The sequence below is a fragment of the Alosa pseudoharengus genome, unplaced genomic scaffold (genome assembly GCF_046254945.1).
Source record: "Alosa pseudoharengus isolate Yale_2024_CS ecotype anadromous, Long Island Sound unplaced genomic scaffold, YU_APseudo_1.1 YU_APseudo_1.1_scf_17, whole genome shotgun sequence".
Classification (NCBI taxonomy): domain Eukaryota; kingdom Metazoa; phylum Chordata; class Actinopteri; order Clupeiformes; family Clupeidae; genus Alosa; species Alosa pseudoharengus.
This window is the reverse complement of record NW_027468640.1, coordinates 9368659-9384972: the sequence shown is the minus strand read 5'-3', so window position 1 is coordinate 9384972 and position 16314 is coordinate 9368659.

Genomic DNA, 16314 nt, shown 5'->3' with positions numbered 1-16314 from the left:
AGTGAACCGGGGAGTTGCAGTTCCCAGAGCACAAAATAAGTCAGATTTCCTCGCACCAAAAAAGCACAAGCCTTGAAGCCCATTAAGACAACCAGACAGTGGCAGTCCGCAGACTCGGGTCCCCATATGCACCCCCTTAGTTTCCGCCCACGCTGATGATCAAAAGCATGCATTGATTGCACGCGCAATTGAACATTCCGCAGCGCCCAACAAACCCTTGTCAGCAGTTTGCGAGCCTGACAGTGCACGGGATTGGGGGCGCGGGAAAGGGGCTCGGGGCACAACAACAGTGCTTTAATTAAAGAACGTGCACCGAGACTTTTGCACTCCGTGTTGCTGCCGGGGATAAAACCCCAGTTATCACAATCAATCACCCCGCTGGAGATCAGCGTTAACACCCAGAAACATAAAGTCCAACACAAACATATTCTCAGAGACTGCATGCATGAGTTTACACCAGCAATTACCTGGTGGGCAGTTGCATTCAGTTGATGTCTGGCGGGCTGTCCTGATCTTCACCATACTCTCGTAGGTGCGCTGTCAAATCAGTCAAATACATTAAAATCAGTGGCTATTGGCACTTCTATCTACACATAAATTGCATATCTTTTTTGGTGTGATTGTCCTACTGATTGTAAAAGTGTTGAAACAGTAAAGTTGAGCCTGGTTAAGCCTGGCCCGACTCCCACCTCTACAACTAAGCACAAGTGACCCCTCTTACCTGGGAGAGCAGTTCATCCACGCGCTGCTGTATCATTGAATTAAACCGATCCATGGAAAATCCAGGGGGTCGGCTAAACAGTCGCTCTCCATCGGCAGTCTCCAGATCCAGAACTCTGCTTTTAATCTCGGCGCTTTGGACACTCAGAAAGATGCAAAAGGCGACCGACACAGCGGAGAAGGCGAACGAGAGCACGTTTGCGAGTGTCCTGAAGCAATACCGCCGCTTGCCAGCTGCCACACTCTCCACTCTCGAGACGCACTTGGGGTCTTCCTTGGCCATATCCCGCGCTGTATCTCTTCACAATCATGCACTAACAGTCCTAAATGTGCGCCACCGGCTAGGAGTAACTGGACGTGTGTCAAGTGAACTCTCTGTCGCCTGACCGAGAGCAATGTCACCGCAAAAGAGGTGAGCTGGTCCTCGCGGAACTGGAACGATTGCCTATCAGGGACCTGCGCGTTCCCATTCACCGGGGAACCTTTCAGACAATGACAAACCTCGCGGCTTGGGGTGCCTTCTGTAAACTTGTTGCACCACTACTGAAAAAGAAAAGAAAAATCTCCAAAACAAGTCACCTCTCACGGCTCTGCCACTGTGTGAAGTGACAGTGAGAGATCGTGCGAAGCAGTGCTTTTGCAGTGCAGTTGATGTGGCAGAGAGCTGTCTATCCACATGCACAGGGGCTTAATGCCTGAACACAGTGAGTGAGTGAGAGAGGGAGTGAGAGAGGCAGGCAGTGCGCCACACGCTCGCCGCTGTCAGCCTCGCGACACGCCTCCCTATCAGCAAAGCCTCCTGCAGCTCACATCAGTTATTGGCGCGCTCCTGATTCCACCGCGCGCAGACATCAAACCAAACACGCACCCAACCCGTGTGGATATTTTCTACACTTCCTCCGACATATTTACGGTCACACCAGTTATTTGAAACGGTGATGTTACATAATGTGCAGGATATACAGGATATTGTTTGAACCCTGACTGTTGTATATCATTTTTGTTAATAATGTAGGCTAAGGGAAATCAGAATCGAAAATATATCCAAGTTTTGTATTGGACTTTTTTTTTGTTGATGTTGTTGTTGAGATTTGACAATATTCTGTGAGAAATTCCATGACCTGTAATTGCTGGTAGGCTACTACACAAACTCGGTGGGGTGACTTCTGTTTCCAGATTCACGGGCCATTTCCTACATCGCCTCTCCCTCTCAAAAGTAATGTGAACTTTCTGCACTGTGCCACTGGCAACCCCTCCCTATGTGTAACTCTAGACCAAAACGCTCTCCGTGCAGCGGAGCCCCCACTGATCTCGACCCTCGACCGACGCTGGGACGCCGGAGACCCCGTGCGGAGCTCGAGGCTCTATGCGGTCGAAGTCTCGTCTCCAGACGCGCGCGCCTGTGGAGGGGACCGTTGGCCTGCTCTCACAAGGGTGTCGGTTTCAGCGGTGTTCACGGGCTTTGGATTTTGTTTGAAAACAGAAACGGGATACCATGCATTATTTCGTTAGGAAAAATCACAGTCGCCCCAAAGTGGAGAGAAAAATACAGAACTCGTTTTAGCAGCCCGGTGCACGGTCTTCTGTGCAGCCAACCTGATGTCTCCAGCGCTCTCTTCTGCACAGCCAGCCTAACCGCACAGCACCGCGTTCTGGTGGCTGTGCTGTTGGCAGTGTGGCGTTGATATTTCGTATGTATTAAATAGAGCAGGCGGTGGAGTGACCTGGAGAATATAAACCTGGGTGAAGATCTACAAAACTCTCGCCTACTTTCCACTCTGCTAGTCACTTAATTTGTAGGTTACCCCTCCCCGTGCATATTCGCTCTCACTGGCTCAGTTCATCTCCTAGAAGAGTCTCCTGCAGTATGTGAATAAGCCGTGTTGAAAAGGTATCCTACTTCTTGTTATTACAGGTACAAGCCTATTCCTATAACAAGGCCATGTTACAGCATGTAGGTCCAACATCGACTGTAGCCTACTTATCAATTAATCAATTCAATTAATGAAGTATTAGCAAAGTAAAAATGATCTAAACACAATTACAATTTGATTATTAATCAAACACTTTGATAATTTGATATCTTCTTGTTATTACAGGTACAAGCCTATTCCTATAACAAGGCCATGTTACAGCATGTAGGTCCAACATCGACTGTAGCCTACTTATCAATTAATCAATTCAATTAATGAAGTATTATCAAAGTAAAAATGATCTAAACACAATTACAATTTGATTATTAATCAAACACTTTGATAATTTTATATCTTAATTAGCACAGTCTAGAAGTCACCATTTCTATAGTCATACACTGAGCCTCAAATTATTTTTTATTCACAGTCAGATACTAATACGTTTGGAATGAATCATGCCCATATACATTTAAACATAAGTTCAGGTAGAACGAAATTTACAAGACGCATAGCACACTTGAAGTTTAAGCTACAGTTTGATGTATGCTGAAGGGAGACGATAACCTAAAAAGAATGAAATTGGGCAACTTATCGAAATCGAAACGAGGTACGTGTTAACTCACAGTCCATGTTGGTTAAATGATCTCACGCTTGCTGATGAACTATGAGGGATCAAAACAGTTAGACTATAATTCTGACATACACAAACTCTGAAGAGTGTTGAATTTTGATAAAGAAGAGTGTTTGACATGGGGTTTTTTCGGTCCCGTAAACTTTTATGTGTCAAGTCTGTCCTCTAGTGGTTCTGAAAAGTCAATGCTTCAAACAACTTGTAGGTATCAATGCAATTGTAACACACCGTGCCCTAGATGTCATTCGAATGTGTTCCTTGACATTACATCTTTAAAAATAAATTGTCACAACATTGTCTATCACGAGGATGTTATTCCATATGACGCTTTCTTGATCCTTCTCCCTTGGGTGTGACATCCAAATGTTATCATGTTATGATTACAAAATGCACGTTTCATGAAAATTATTTAGGAATATATGTCGATCACAAATTGCATGAAATATAGATAAGATACACGTATATAGCTCTAGAAATGGCCCAAATCAGATTATAGTTTTTCTCGATTGCTTAGATGCGGTTAATGAAACTGGGATCCAATTGATCTTCACCTTCTTAGCACAGCACCTCTTTTGCAAATTATTTAACACATTTGCATTATTGCACAATTCTTCAACCAGCAATCATTCATTATCCATAAGAGATACCATGTCTGTTCTGTGTTGCTATTTGCCAGTGTGGATCTAAGGCACATTTAGATAAAGTGCTGTATTGCTTATTTAGTAAAGATGAAAAATGACAAGATGTAGTTCAATGACATTTGTCTTGTCTAGGTGTAAACTGTAGGTCTTACATGTTACAGTTTTTTTCATACCCTTTTGCAAAACAGTTACTGTAACACAGTCATTCAAAGACCCCAAACACTATTGGTTTCCCTGTGCTAAACAAAAGGAAAACATATATTCAAACATATATATACAAGTGATACAGATCCCTTGTGTAAGTCTGAATCTCTAAAACACCTGTGTGAAACTTGCACAATTCTTCAATCAGCAATCATTCATTATCCATAAGAGATACATGTCTGTTATGTGTTGCTATTTGCAAGTATGGATCTAAGGCACATTCAGAGAAAGTACTGTATTGTCTGTTTGGTAAAGAAAACAGTACAAAAGGTGTTTACTGCAGGTCTATTTCAATGAAAAATGACAACTTGTAGTTCAATGAAATTTGTCTTGTCTACGGTGCTTACTGTAGGTCTTACAAATCAATGACAGTTGCATCTTGGGAGGAATGAATAATTCATTTTTATTCAGTACATTTACATGTAGTGTTTTCACAGTTTTTCTGATGCCAGAAAAATGAGAAAGAAATAGCAACAGACATAGCCAAATTGAAGGCTGAAACTCCTCATTTTGAGAGCTATATTTTGCATATTGGTTTTCAGTGTGTAATGATTGATTGAAATCACACAGTGACTTGACTTCAAGATGTGTTGTTTGAAGGCAAAATTTGCTTTTGCTGCATCTCTTAAATGTTTGGATAGAGTAAAAACCTTTTGCAAGCAAGATGTGTAATTTTGGCCAGAGTGCTCACTTAGGCAAGCCTAAGTGCTTTTTCTCTATGAAGCTCCCCCTAGCGTCTAGGGAATGAATACAATTTATTTTTTATTCAATACATTTAGTCTTTTCACAGTTTTATGGCACAGACATAGCAAAAATGAAGGCTGACACTCCTCATTTTGAGAACTATGTTTTGCATTTTGTTGTGTAGTGTGTAATCATTGATTGAAATAACACAGTGATTTGACAACAAGATAGTTGATAGTAGTATTTGACAACAAGATAGTAGTCTTTTTCGAACAAAATGTGGTATTTTGGCCAAAGTTATTCTGTTAAGACCTGTGTGTTAATTGTTTCTGAAAACATAATGTTAGAGTTGACGCAAGCATTAAAGCGACCAAGAAAAACTGTAATGTACTGTGTATGTTGTGCTGCTTAGGTTCAGAGAAGCTCCACTAGATGGCGCCTCTGCACCATACTACACTCAGAAGCACATGATTAGTCAACTTCAGATACTGACTTTATTTCCTATCATATTCATCATATCATCTCCCATTGCTCGCACTCCCATGTCCGAATGGCAGCCTCATGAATTATGGGGATATTTGTCCCATTCTACTCAAGTTCTTTCTCACACACACACGTACATGCACACACACACACACACACACACACACACACACACACACGCACACACGTACACGTACACGCACACACACACACACACACACACACACACACGCACACGCACACGCACACGCACACGCACACGCACACGCACACGCTCACGCTCACACACACGCACACACACACACACACACACATTAATACCCATGTTATGAAACCTTTGTGATTCGTCATAAAACAGTGATACCTTGAAGTGCAAACATTCAAGTGTTCAAGTGTTCAAGTGGGCAAGTGTGCAAGTGATAATGGGATTAGTCCTGTGGCACACCGGGCATCTTCTACTCATTGAAGTGAAGCCCTCTGAAGTGCTGCTGCCTGTAGAGACCAGGACTTATGAGTGTGTGTGTGTGTGTGTGTGTATGTGTGTGTGTGTGTGTGTGTGTGTGTGTGTGTGTGTATGTGTGTGATGTGTGTGTGTGTGTGTGTGCGTGGACAGGTGTGTGGTTGACAGGGTTGTGGTCTGACAGTTGAACTCTTGTGGGCTTGTGCAGTTTCATGCTGTTGCGGTCTTTTAATAGCTGCTGGTTGCTAGCACAGTACTAGTGCAGGAGAAATGTACTGTAGAGCTCGGATGACTTCGCATATCTGTGGAAGTTCTTTACTGTCCTGCAGAAATGATTTCAAATTAATGAAAAGTAATCAACATGTACATCAATATATACATTCTCTCTCTTTTTTTCCTATTGCACCCTTCTTCACCTTTTCTTCATAGTCTCTCTCTCTCTATCCTCCTCTCTCTCTCTATCCTCCTCTCTCTCTCTCTATCCTCCTCTCTCTCCCCCTCTCTCTCTATCCTCCTCTCTTTCTCTCTATCCTCCTCTCTCTCTCTCTCTCTATCCTCCTCTCTTTTTCTCTCTCTCTCTCTATCCTCCTCTCTCTCTCTCTCTCTCTATCCTCCTCTCTCTTTCTCTCTATCCTCCTCTCTCTCCCCCTCTCTCTCTATCCTCCTCTTTTTCTCTCTATCCTCCTCTCTCTCTCTATCCTCCTCTCTCTCTCTGTCTCTACCTCTTTGCACGTCTCTACCTCCATGTCTCCCGACATTTTCCTAAGATAGATGGATTCCATAGCAACACATTACACTGGTACAGGGGCTACCTTTAACATTCTTTGGCACACACACACACACACACACACACACACGTCTTGCTGAAAGTCATCACTGTGGTTTGTCACCCCTCCAGACAAAACAAACAAACAAACAAACACATAAACAAATAGACAGACACATTACCTGTGGCCAGGAATGGAAAGGACTGCAGAGCCTATGAATTGGGCCCACCTGTTGCGTCTGATCCTTTAATAGGGACACACACACACACACACACACACACACACACACACACACACACACATGGTCAGCGGAGGACAAAGAGGCAGGCGGTGTGGCCCGTTTGCAGTTGCCACGGCGATAATCAAACATGAGGGTTATTATCTAACACTTGTGTAGAGTTACAGTGGGCTGCGCTTTGTCAGATAATCCCCCTGGTTGAAGAAAGAGGCAAAGGTCAACAGAAGGGTGGTCATTTAAGACCAACGAGCATGCACACACACACACACACACACACACACACACACACACACACACACACACACACACACACATCACTGATGTTAATGTCTGTCTCAGAGGTAGCAGTTTGGATGGCAAAGGTGATAGTAAGCGTAGGTATTGTTGTCCAGAGCTCACTGTTCTCTCTTGCTCTGTCTCTCTCTCTCTCTCTCTCTCACACACACACACACACACATTCAGGCTATCACTGATATTGATGTTTGTCTCAGAGGTAGTACTTCTCCAATATGACAAGCTCAGAGATACAATGATACACACACACACACACACACACACACACACACCCAACACCCTCACCACCACACCCACACCCACACCCATACACACACATACACACACACACACAGACACCCATCCCCCACACACACATACCACCCCCCACACACACACACACACACACACACACACACACACACTGTGAGCCATTGGCCCCTCTCTATGTCTCTATGTTGGATATGTGCTGTGTTTGTGCTGGCACGGGTGAGGCTATTCACAGTTTGATTGGCAGGTCCCTGTTGCTGACAGACGCTAAGAGACTCTGCAACGAGGATCCGACAGGCGGAGAATGATCCTGGACAGGGAGAGAAGAGTGGACGCTTACAGTGAACACACATTTCAGAACAAAATTACTTAATTGCAAATGTGTGTGAGTGTCTGCTTCGGTGTGTGTGTGTGTGTGTGTGTGTGTGTGTAAAATAAGTTATTCTATGGGCACACTATGTTGACACACAACATCTTTGTTAGATGGAGTGCAGGAGCTCTGTGGTGGCCAAAGACATTATAGGGATCAAGCTACCACATACTACTGTACCACTCCCTCTCTCCCTTATCTCTCTCTATCCCTTACTCTTTCTCTCTTTCTCTCTCACACACACTGCTTGCTGTCTCTCTTCACTGTTATAATTATATAACTTTATGAGAGCATTTGACCATGGTTATAATTATATAACTTTGAGATCCATTTGACCATGGCGTCATTAAGGAGTGTTAAATGTCTCTATCTCACTCTCCCTCTCTCTGGCTCTACCTCTATCTGTCCTCCATTTCTAGTTTCTCTTTTAGTATATTTTTATTTTCCTTTTTTAAATTATTTGGTGTCCCTTATGCTCCTACTCATCTTATATGCTGTCTCTGCTCTCAGATTGTTGTAAGGCACTTTGAGTTGCCTTATGAAATGTGCTATACAAATAAAGCTGCCTTGTCTTGCCTTGCCTTGTCTTGCCTTGCTTTGCTTTGCTTTGTGTTGCCTATCCTTGCTTTTCCTTCACTGCGCTATACATGCGTTATACAAATAAAGCTGCTCTGCCTTGCCTTGCGTTGCTTTGCCTTGTGTTGCTTTGCCTTGTCTTGCCTTGCGTTGCTTTGCCTTGTGTTGCTTTGCCTTGTGTTGCTTTGCCTTGTCTTGCCTTGTGTTGCTTTGCCTTGTGTTGCTTTGCCTTGCGTTGCTTTGCCTTGCGTTGCTTTGCCTTGTGCTGCCTTGCGTTGCTTTGCCTTGCGTTGCTTTGCCTTGCGTTGCTTTGCCTTGTGTTGCCTTGTGTTGTCTTGCCTTGCATTGTCTTGCCTTACGTTGCTTTGCCTTGTGTTGCTTTGCCTTGTGTTGCTTTGCCTTGTGTTGTGTTGCTTTACCTTGTGTTGCTTTACCTTGCCTTGTGTTGCTTTGCCTTGTGTTGCTTTGCCTTGTGTTGCTTTACCTTGCCTTGTGTTGCTTTGCCTTGTGTTGCTTTACCTTCTCTACCTCCTTCAGTGATCTGTTCTTCGGCCTTTGTCTCCCACCTTTCCTACTGTGATATATGATATTCTTTTACACTCACACACACACTTTCTCTCTCTCTCTCTCTCTCTCTCGCACACAGACACACACACACACACACACACATACCTCAGTTTACAGTATAATATCATCCTTCTCGACTCTCGACGCGTTGCCTGTCAATAAGAGAGTGAGGAAGTGACCAGTCTGTCCATGGAATACCAGTCCGAAAAACAATGGGCAGTGGGGGAGTGCAGGCCTTTGCCAAAGTCCAAATGGTCTATTTCACAATCGTAACAACGAGGGAAAAAGTTGGTGTATCCGCCCTACGGTTCAGAACCATTCCAAAATATAACAGTTTCTTCCTTGGCCCATGCTGCATACAGCATACAGACACACAGACACACACAAACACTCAAACACACACACACAGAGACACAAACACACACACACACACACACACACACACACACGGATACACACACGGACACACACATGGACACACACACACACACACACACACACACACACACACACACACACACACACACACACACACACAGATACACAGAGACCAAGACACACACACACACACAGTGTGCAGAGCAATGGACTTTTCCATGACATATTTTAGATGCACCTTGTTGGATTCACGATCGTTTTGCGTTGTGTTTTAGTTCTGATGTCTGTATTGAAGATGGTACATCACTCACTAACCGAGCACAGGCTAAGTCTCAAACAGTAAAACTGCACAGAGTCTAACAGGTGTGGTAGTTAGTAGAAGCGGGCTGCTGCTGAGCGTCTTGGCATAAGATGCTCCCCGAGTCGCTTCCTCGATCCGTCTCGAAGTCCAAACCTGAGACAAAGCCTGTTATACTAAAATCATATCAACGTAAATCATGCCAACGTGGAAGGTACCAACCACTGTACAAAACCCGGCCCTGGCCAGATGGAGATACTAGCCCGAATAGGCAGACATGCTGTCTCCCTCGGCCCATGTTATCACTGATGTTCCTCAGATGTTCCTAAACATCGGCCTGTATGACCTTCCTGCTGGTACACAGGCCTAAGGCACAGTTATGTACAATAATATGAACCTCTCCCTGTTGTATACTACACACAGTAACACAAAAGTAACACAGATGAACACATCAGAATACATACAGAAATACCCCAGATTTCTACAGTCCCCCCTCTTGATCAATTAAAAAACACAGATTTTTATAGATCATACAAAACAAATAAAAGGAGTCTGATGTGGTCTAAAGAACAGAGGACAAACCAAGACAAGATTACTTCTCTAGCACTTTGAAAAAGGAAAAAGTGCCGGTGTCTTAAAAGAAAACATAATAACTGATTTTGTTCCGGAGGATTGTCTTACACATAAAAAGAAATTAAAAAGGAAAGGAATCAAACCCACATCCCCGGTTCATCCCGAGGCTGGGCAGGAGGTACTCTAACAGGGGCCAATCTTGGAGTGGTAGTGGTGGCACGCTTGATGATACACAACACCACTTGGATAGCTAAGTAGATGACAAAGATGGGAATGAGCAGGGGCAAAATTAACTGGACAATCTGAGCAAACAGGGAGCCACCCCAGCTACTCAACCAACCTCCCAGGGACCAGCTACCATTATCCCGCTTAAGCTGCTGCACGTTGGCGTAAATATCTTTGATGTAATTGGAGACATTAACGGTCGAGTCAGGCACATAAGTACAGCATTCCTGTCCAATCAGAGCACAAGCACCTCCCTTACTGGCCAAAACCACGTCCAGGCAGAGCCTATTCTGAAGGGCAACCTGTCTTACTGCATACAGTTCCCGTTCAATGTCTGAAAGAGCGCGTGCAGTGTCATTAGCTACTACATCAACAATGTGTACCAGATCTCTAATCTCATCAAGCGCCACAGTTAGGCCATAAGTTGGAATTAAAGCGGCAAAGAATCTCTGTGTCGGGGTTGCGACAATACTGTGACCCCCAAAAGCGTCACGCTTAGTCCTAGGGTGTATAGATGTTGACTCACCCACCAAATGTTCCCTCTCCACAATCCTCACAGCTGGAACAACATAAGCTAAATAACAGGAGCCTTGCCAATTAGGGGGAAGATAGGAATATGCATACTGTCCACACACAACATATGGGCAGATGCTCTGACCTACCACCGACCGTCCACTCTTGTCGGCCACCCAACAGATCACACCACGTGGGGCATAACTCAATTTAAGCTTAGTAGGGGGCCCTCCGACCCATGGAGGATTTGGAAAAATGTCATCAGGGGAACCATTTGTAGTACTGTTAAAGGCTGCTACATACTCTGGGATGGTAAAGGGGATGGCTATGTAAGGATACACTTCAGAGGCAGATGGCATTAACCCGCATACCCAACACGAATGCTTACGCTTGGCCTGGGCCAACCCATGAGCCGTCTTCAGGAAAGTGTTGTCCTTGTGCACATCATGATGGCTGTCATACAGAGTATCAGTAACAATAACCAGGTGACACAGGATAACAGCACAACAAAACAACATTTTCGGTGACATTTTCAGATGATAAAGGAGACACACAACAACAGTTACACAACACAGAATTCAGTGAGCTGATTGCTGTTAGAGAATGATGGAGTTGAGGATTCCTTCGGGAAACAGAGTCTTTTTGGGGAGAAGTGCAGGAGACCGGCAGGCAACAGTTCAGTTCAGAGGCAAAGTCTCTGTCCCAGATGTTGTCTGTGGCTCCCGGCAACCTCATAGGCACATGTGGAGTGAAAAGAAAGAGCAGTATCAGTTGAAGGATAGTCATGAAAACAATAGTATATATAATCATCTATTATAGGGGTGTAGCAACCTCCCAACCCTGGTCCCCCAGTGAGTCCCCGGTTAACCCGTTGCTGCGTGTTCAGCTCCCTTACGGGTGTCCCCAGAAACCAACCTCTAGAACCAGGACTACAGGATTACTCCCCCCTCTTGATCTAGCTTAACTGTAATCATTCTCAAAAATCGGCAATTGTAATTGTATCCTCAGATTAAACATTTCATATATCAGTAATCACACATATTTAATCATCAAAATCAATTATAAGACTTATCTAAGTCTATAACTTTTCATAACATGAGTTTGTGTCAAGAAGAGTCCACTACCACAACACTCTGAGCATGTTCGGATTCTCAAAGGAAAGATTCTACCCTCGGATCCCTAACCTTTCATTTCTCCTGACGTCATAAATTCCCTATCATAATGAAAGTCTCCCGTGAATCTTCCCCCCTCTAGTTCACACCTCACCCCTAAAAGAAGATTGGCGAAAACTCAGATAGAATTCGTACCCTCCCCAAGTGCGTCATGTTTCAGGCGGTTCTATTAGTTTGCAATGGCTCGCATGTATCCACTTTTCTCTCACCCTGGACCTTCACTGCCAACTGTGTTATCAACAAAATCTGATATGGCCCATCGTACTTTGCCCCTAGCGCTAACCTTTGGGGCTTGTGAACCATCACCCACTGACCTGGCACTAGAGAGTGCCCACCTTCCGGAGGGTCTCCCCACGCCTCTTTCACTTGATTAGCCGCTGTCTGGACCGCTTCTGTCAATTGCACACAGTAGTTCAGCATTGCATCTGATGTCAGGTGGATGTCGGCTTTCCTCAGATCAATCGTGCCTGGTGCAGAGAAAGGCCTGCCAGTCACGATCTCAAATGGGCTGAGTCCTGTGTCTCTGTTGCTTGTAGCACGCATGCTACACAGGGCTGTTGGTAAGGCGTCCACCCAAGGAATGCCTTCTTGATGTTTCTTGGCCAGTCGTTCCTTCAACGTCCGGTTGGCTCTCTCCACCTGCCCAGAGGATTCTGGGTGGTAAGGGCAGTTCAGGGACCATTGCACATTCAGCATGCGGGCCACCTCGGCGCAGACTGCTCCAGTGAAGTGTGTTCCGTTGTCTGAGCAGATCTGTTCTGGCAAACCGTATCGGGGAATGATGTCTTTCACAAGGACTTTGGCAGTGTGTAGTGCAGTTCCGGATCGTGCAGGGAACGCCTCGATCCATCTAGAGAACTTGCACAGAACAATCAGAACGTCGCGATAGCCTTTGCACTTTGGAAGAGTGATGTAATCTATCTGAAGAACTCTGAAAGGCCCTGGTGGAGCAGGTGTTTTCAATGTTGGCAGCTTGACCTTTCTGTCGTGGTTGTTTTGCCGACAGGTGGCACACCGCTTGACGATGTCCCTGTCCGTTGCTGTGAACTTTGGGGCCCACCAGACCTGTATGAATCTGTTCCTCATCTTTTCCACTCCCACGTGTCCAAGTGAATGAATTTGCGTCGCCAGGTATGGCAGAAGACTTTCTGGAGCCACTGTTCGTGTTCCAAACCTCCACAGGTTGTCGTCATGGAGCTTCGCCGCATTTTCAATCCAAGTCCACTTCTCTTCTCGGCTAGCGCTGTTCTGCATGTCTTTGATGTTGGCCAAACTTTCCCGTTTTCCCTCTTCAGATGTTTCCTTGACCTTCTTTGTCATTCTCATCATGCATTTCTCGTCGTCATTTTCAAAAATGTTCCTGTTACCGTTAGATCCGTCCGTGTTTCCATTTCCGTGTCCATTCTCGTTAGTCGTTTCGTTATCCCCCCCCTCTCTTTTTCTTGCGGCTGTTCTTGACACCGCATCCGCCATTGCATTGCCTCTTGCTTCAATGGTGTCTTGCCTTGTATGTGACTTTACTTTGATCACTGCCAGGTCTTTTGGCAGCTGCATTGCATCCAACAATTCTGCCACAAGCTGTCCATTCTTGATGGGACTTTGTTTCACACACGGAGGTGGTTTTCCAGTCAGTCTGACGGGTTCCATTTCCAACAGTCCACAGTCATTCTTTCCCCTAGCCCATGCTGGATGTTCCAGGAGATCCTCTCTTTTTAGCCTTCTCAGGTTCCACAAGACTTCTCCATCTCCTTCTCCAATGGCTATGGTGACTGGGGCTGTCTGCTTCAGACTGCATTTTTCTCCGGTTGGTCCACCAGCTGTCTTGATGATGCCTGACAGAGGTATTTCGTGTTTCTTCAATAGGTCGGAAATGTTGGATGAAAAGACTGTAAGTTCAGCACCAGTATCAATCAAGAATTCAATTTCGATGTGTTCTTCACGCAAGGCAGTAGCATAGAGGGTGTTATCGGTTCTCGCTGGTTGGTAAAGCACAGACACGCCGTCGGTGGTGGCTACTGTGCGCACAGGGCATATGAGTGCCTCGTCAGCTGACTCATCCCCGGCATCCCAGTCCTCCATCGCTGGCCTGGTTTTCATTGTCTTAGGCCTTGTTACCGGAGCAGTCGCTCCCTGGGCAGCATTGGATGTAGATGCCCCATCATTCACTGGTGCAGGTGGGGGTGGGGGAGGTGGGGGTGGGGGTGGGTGAGGTAAAGAGTTGACAGGTGGGGGCGGGGGTGGTGGTTGTGGTCGGGTAGGGAAAGAGTTGACAGGTGGGTGAGGTGGGTATGGGCTTGTAGCCAGTGGCATTGGTAACAACAATAGAGGAGGAGGTACTGAAGCTATGGCTAGTGGCTGTTGATAGCCATACTGGAGTGGAGCAGTTTGATGATGGTTGGTTGCAGACGTTCTTCCTTGTCTTTGTGGATTGTAGAAAGCAGTGGCTGCTGATGGGGCCAGAATGATTTGTTTCGTGTCACCTGCTGGCTGTTGATCAGGTGGGGTTCCCATAACAGCAGCATTCTGTCCAATGAAGCTGTCTTTATCAATGTCCACTGCACTTCTAGATGTCTCCACCATGGCATATGGCGCTGTTGAGTCCAAGTCAGGCAGAGTCGGTTTGAGGCGGGTGCTTGGTTGCCTGTTGCGACCCCCGCCCACAATAGGTGCCGGGGTGTATGGGAGGAGTTGGCTCCTCCCCATTGAGTGGGCCTCTGAGACCACTCCTCTTCGCCTCATTTCACTCTGTTCTGGCAACACATCTGCTTCCATGAGTTGCTCCTCCAAATCACGTCTTTCAGTCTCTGTTCTCCAAATCCTGTCTCGGATCTCTAATTCCAACTTCTCTAATGTCCTTTGTAATTTTTTCTCAAATTTGCCAAATTGTAATTTCACTGCCATCCAATCTGACACATAGGCCTGCAACTTAGTTTTCCTACCAAGACCCATATCTGGATTGTGCTAATATCAATTAATATTAAATTGTACTATGTGTTTCGTGCAGTGACGTGATCCTTTATTTAAACTTTTAACTTAAATTTGTCAGTAGTGTGTGATGTTTTAGTGCCAACTTTTGCGATTCTGCTTTGGCCAAAGAAAAAAAAGAACCTCTCTCTCTCTCTGTCCTTCTCCTTTTTTTCCACACACACTCACACACACACGCTCGCTGCTCCCGCCAGGGAAAAGAAAACACTCTCTCTTTATCTCTCTCGTTCAGTAAACTGGCACTTGGTAAATTATTTTACTCACAGCATGAAGCCACAACAATAAATTTCACCAGTGTCAGTTCCACTTAACTCAGACTATTTCCTTTCTCCCAAAAACCGGCTGGACAACGACAACAATTAATGTCTCACTCACACCTTTAACAATCTCTCGTTAAATTCACAGTTGACCAAGTCAACAAAAACATAGGTTGGAAACCCTATCCCACTTTTCAATTACTGCACAACCAAAACACCCCCCTCTGGTGATTTCGTCTCCTCTCTGTATCACTGTAACGCTAAGTTTAGTCCTAGGCCATTAAACTAAACAAAGACCTTGAGAAACAACCACACAGTTCACTTCAGCAACAATGACTGTAGCAACAGTAACTCCTTCTATTTTCTCTTCGGCACCCGCACAGCATTTATCACAAAACCCACACAGCTTAGCATGTAATGGCAGTACAGAAAAAGAAAAGCTTTAATCCCCCAAGCTTGTCCGTAGTTAATCGATTACTTCTTTTAATTCGTTCACGAATCTATTCCAATTACCCAAAATATGTGTACACTTTAACCGTTTACTTTTTATCAGAAAACGTCTTATATCCAATGACGTCTAGAGCTCATCAATCATTGATATAGGTATGTTACTTGTCAAAACACTTAATGACACAAACTTCAATACTCCCATTAATGTGCAGCTTTAAATAAAATACTCCCTAAATTATGTCTATTTTTTAACTTTACTCTTGGTTCTTTTCACGCACAGAGCAGGAAAAAACTCTTTGCTTTCACCTGGTCAGAGTTTCTTCACTGCGGCGGGTGCACACGCACACAGCGTCCTCCCTCTTGGTAGGCTTCCAGCTGGGGTTGGTCACGTCAGCCCGGGGCCCAAAATAGACTCTTCTAACAGATGTGAAGTTTCAAAATCTGCCCTCGAAGTCTGTTTGAACCCGAAGTCTGTTTGAACCCGAAGACTCAATCTGACCTCGCCGAATGGATGTCCTCGTCTTCCCCCTCCTCTTGCATCCGGGTCACGGCACCAAATGTTGGATTCACGATCGTTTTGCGTTGTGTTTTAGTTCTGATGTCTGTATTGAAGATGGTACATCACTCACTAACCGAGCACAGGCTAAGTCTCAAACAGTAAAACTG